The sequence below is a fragment of the Pagrus pagrus genome (genome assembly GCF_965226575.1).
Source record: "Pagrus pagrus genome assembly, chromosome: 3".
NCBI lineage: Eukaryota > Metazoa > Chordata > Actinopteri > Spariformes > Sparidae > Pagrus > Pagrus pagrus.
In genome coordinates, this window is record NC_140187.1 from 5306267 (window position 1) to 5311151 (window position 4885).

Below are 4885 nucleotides of genomic sequence, written 5' to 3' on the forward strand. Positions count from 1 at the left end.
GGTACGCGTGACACGTTCAAATTCGAACAAATCCGTGGTTTTGCAGAAACGTAAACTGCCAACTTTTTATTTTGGCGTCTGGGCTGGAAAACTGTGAAGACACACGAATGGAAAAAGACTGAGCAGAGTTTATATTTAGCATCACTAATGTACAGTGTGTTGATTTTCTGTTGATTCGAGCAAACTTCTGAAACTTCGTCCTACAAATATTTACATATCGAAACCTTTTTCATTCACAGCGAACCTTAACAATATTTTTTATGATCTGTTTCCTCATTTATTCTCTTGATTCAGAGGTTTACAGCCTCCACGTCCTGCAAACATATAGATCCAAACGTATGGATGTGATGAGTCTACTTTCAGTGTGCTTTCTATGTTTATTTCCACAAATCGTGCGGCCATCAATCAGGACGTAAAGCTGCAGGGTTGGTGATGTATGTGGTCTGAAGCCGGAGCCAAGTTCTTCAGTTTAAAGCCAAACATGATACTCGCCAGGCAGAGAGAGAGAGCGAGGGGGGAAGGGGAAAGAGAAGGAAAAGAGCAGGAGGAGGAGAAAGAAGGCTTCTGAAACATTTACTCTGAAATTCAGAAGAAAAGAAAAAGTAACAACATGGAGAAAGTAAGAAAAGGGAAGAGAAGGTGAAAGATGAGTTTAAGAGGACTGGAGGACAGTTGTTGGGAAACAGAGAGTATCCCCATGAGACAGCAAGAGAGAAAAAAGAGAAAGAGAGGGGTTTGAGTTCAGAAAGGGGAAAAAGAGAGGAGAAGAAAGGAGGACTTGGGGATGAAGGAGAAGAAATAGAGAATGACAAGTGCTGCAAATGCTGAGAAAGAAAAGGAAGAACATGAGAAAAACATGAGAAAGGAAAGCAAAGAGAATTCGAGCTGAATAATCAAGACAGGAAACAAGAAAAGTAGCAGGAGTGGTGAAGAAGGAGGAGATGGCGAGAAGGAGAAACGCTACGCGACATTAATTGAAGCTGACAGATGAAAAAACAGCAGATTATCAGAGTGGGAAGAGCTGAGAGAGGAGGAGAGAAAACACAAGAGAGGGAGTGGAGAGGAGAGGAGAGGAGAGGAGAGGAGAGGCAGAGCTGGGAAATAAAGAGTGTGACAGAGAGAGAGAGAGAGAGAGAAAGAGGAGATGTGAGGAGGAGGAGGAGGAGAAGAAGAAGACAAGAGGGGAACTCAATTCACCGCCGTGTTTCTAGACTCTCTCTGACGTTGTTGTGAAACTCTCTGGAGCTGCTGCTGCTGCTGCAGGACTGAATGCTATCAGGAGCGAGCAGGCAGCTGCCAAACCCACCGACACACACACACACACACACACACACACACACACACACACACACACACACACACTAGGAGAGCAGCGGAGGAGCTCCCCAGCAGTGTTGGATATGACTCGTCCGCTGAGGCAGTTTGGTGTGGTGGACTCACAGTGACAGTTGGGAATAACCGGTTCTTCATCCAGTCAGGTGAGTTTTTAATGAGCTTCATGCAGCTGTGATGGATCATTAAGAGCTGTGTTGTTGATGGCGTCCAGGTTTTAATTAAAAAATGTGAAGTGAAGGTTTGGTTTTTGGGTTTAGAAAAGTGGCTGCTCTGTGTCCTTTGGGTTTGGTTGTTTAAAAAGTTTATTAAAGTCAGAATATTTACGGAATTCCTCCAGTTTGAGAGGTTTTCTATACAGTTAGTTTGAAGAAGCTGATAAAATCATTAATGTTTGGAAGTTTCTGTATTTAGATGCTGGATTAGAATTACTGGACGGCTTTTTCCCAGAGTCAGGAGGAAATTCTCTACTTGTAGCTTTGAATCGGAGCAGGGCGGTTTGCAAGTTGTAGAGCTTTTGTCAAGACATCTGATGATGTTGCTTGTGATGTGGTTTGTTTTGAGTTTGGTTGGCTCAAAGCGTGAAGCTGTAGGTTCTCCTCTGGAGCGACAACTCTGGAGACACCCAGCTAATGTAGTAGTATAAATAACGAGCAAGAAGAGTCCTGGACAGGCGGAAGCTGGAGGGGTCGGGGTCGTCTCGGAGACTGGAGTTCAAGTCCCATGTGTTTAAATCAAGTTACTCAAATATTTATTTTAACCTAAACCATCATGTTTTCCCAAACCGAACCAAACCGCAACCGTTTCCAACACATTCTCACTCAAAGTTTAGTCGCTCTACCGACCCCTCTAACGTCCTTTTTGCATGTGAACAGTGCTAATATATACTATAAAACATCTGGTTAGAGTCTCAAAATAAAGCTCGCTGACAAATAGTTCACTTTGTGTGACGTATTACGACTTTTGGACTGTTGATTATGTCGTCAAATGGTTGCAGTTTGGTTATGTTCAGGCACAAAACTACTTGGTTAGGTTTAGGAAAACACTACGTTCAGTGTTATTTAACTTATGTAACATAAGTGACGCAAGTATGTTAACTTATGCACAGTGTTCGGTAACGTTACTGCATTATCTACTGACAAAGTAACGCGTTAGAGTTCTTGTCTAGACGATGTGCAGTCAACTGTACATTTACCTTTAAATTTAATTAAGCTTTCTTTATGGCCCACAATCAGTAACTCCGCAGCCTAATTATAGGAATGACAGACGGAATACATCATTAACAGCTCTTTATTTTGCTAACAATCTGACAGTGAAGTGGGCAGAGGCTTACAGTATTAGGCACCGCTGTTTCAATGGAAACAGTACAACACAAGCTCTTATAGCCGAGAATATGATGTTTAAAAATGCAACTAATGAACCCGTAAACTATGAGCGCTGACATAGATACGATAAAAACACTAATACGATGGATTACGATACTTCAGGGTTTTCAAGGGAAGGAAAAGACAGCCATCCAACCACCCCGATATGATACCACTGCACTAGAGTATGTGATGCTGGACGGGTAACTACAACCGGCCACTGACCAGGCTGCTGTATGTTAGTAGTAGTGTTACTTTTTGTCGGCACGCTTTATTTTGAAAGTCTAATCCGACATTGTGTGTTTATTATTGCTAACTTGATCCTGCACGTGCAAAAGAGAAACGAGATGGTGACCTCGAGCTTCAGGCTGTGGGCCAAAGCTGCAGTAGTTGATGAGTTGGGATCGAGAACGTGTTGACATTTACACAACGTCACACATTTACCACTGCGGCCATTTCACGGGGTGCAGCCAACAATGAAGAAAATGCAGTTTGCATTGAGTTTTCAGACACACGCTGGGCAGAGTGTCAGAGTCTGTTGTGTTACTCTCACATCTGTTCTGATGATGAGATTGTCTTTCTCCTTCCAGTGTTGTTTCTCTTTGTTTTCAGATCTTAAGTTTCATTTGCAAAGAAAAAACAACAGAAACACGATTCTGCTCGTACAAACTTTGGCTGAACTCAGTTTGTGGTTCAGTTTTAGAGAATCGCTGAGTCTCTTCGCCTTTTCGTTCATTCAATCTACCCAACTACTGTCTGGTTTAGACGCTGTATTATAATGTAGAGGAGCGTGGATTCAAAACAGCTGCCTTCCTCGTCTTTTCATCGAGTTTTGCCTCCTGCCTTTTGCAGATTTTGCAGCTCGTCACTTTTGTTTTGAAAAAAACGTCATGTCCAATGCAGGAAATCAGAGAACGAGTTTACATAAACTACAATAACCTGATTAACTTAAACCCACATTTACAAGAAAGTGGTGAGTGATCAGATTTCTCCTCCACCGCTGACCATGTTTCCAGCCCCAGGCCGACATCTCCTCAGTGTTAGTGATATATCCTGAAGAGTGTTTGTTTGTTTTCCTGCTTTGGACGGACGTTCAGCTGCAGATACGGATTTTTGTTTCTGTTTCAGTTACAAACTTTGGGTTTCAGTTTACTTTTATCCCACTGCACTGCTGTCGGGGATTCCCTCTCCTCTTTCTTTGTCTGAAGTCTTTGTCCTGCCATGTCAAGAATCCATGTTTAAAACATTCCCAAACGAATAACGTTTCTTGTTTTTTCATGAATTTCTTCAACGTAATCTCTTCTCTCAGCGTATTTTCTCTTCTGAGGTTCTGCATGCTAACCTCACCTGTCTCCCCTCTTTGAGTCTCTTCCTCCTCTCCTCTCTTGTTTCTTCTCCTCATCTACTCTCGTCTCCTCTCCTCTCTTGTTTCCTCTCCTCTACTCCTTTGTTTTCTCCTTTGTTTCCTCTCCTATTTTTTGTTCTCTCTTGTTCCTTCTCCTCTGTTTCCTCTCTTGTTTCCTCTCCTCTCCTCTGTGTCTCATGACATGAGACAGAGTGTCCCTTCCTATCCTCTCCTATTTCCTCTCGTTTTCTCTCCTTTCCTTTCTTGTTTCCTCTCCTCTATTCTCCTCTCCTCCCCTCCTCCCTCCTCTCCTCTCCTCTCCTCCCCTCCTCCTCCCTCTCCTCTCCTCTCCTCCCCTCTCCTCTCCTCTCCTCTCCTCCCTCCCCTCTCCTCTCCTCTCCTCTCCTCTCCTCCCCTCCTCTCCTCTCCTCTCCTCCCCTCCTCCCCTCTCCTCTCCCCTCCCTCCCTCCTCTCTCTCCTCTCCTCTCCTCTCCTCTCCCTCCTCCCTCCTCTCCCTCTCCTCTCCTCTCCTCCCCTCCCCTCGCCTCCCCTATCCTCTCCTCTCCTCTCCTCTCCTCTCCTCTCCCCTCCCCTCCTCCCTCCTCTCCTCTCCTCTCCTCTCCTCTCCCCTCCTCCCTCCTCTCCCCTCCTCTCCTCTCCTCTCCTCCCCTCTCCCTCTCCCCCTCTCCTCTCCCCTCCTCTCCTCTCCTCTCCTCCCCTCCTCTCCTCTCCTCTCCTCTCCTCCCCTCTCCTCTCCTCTCCTCTCCTCCCCTCCCCTCTCCCCTCCTCCCCTCTCCTCTCCTCTCCTCTCCTCCCCTCCTCTCCTCTCCTCTCCTCTCCTCTC

General features: G+C 45.3%; 1 protein-coding gene across 1 annotated transcript in view; it reads left to right on the forward strand.

Moving 5' to 3' along the window:
• Positions 1–1152: 1152 nt before the first annotated feature.
• ripor3 (RIPOR family member 3) overlaps positions 1153–4885 on the forward strand; it is a 52322-nt gene continuing 48589 nt past the window's right edge. The window contains exon 1 of the mRNA XM_084348580.1: positions 1153–1478. The gene's annotated coding sequence lies outside the window, so the exon portion shown is untranslated. The remainder of the gene's footprint in view (positions 1479–4885) is intronic.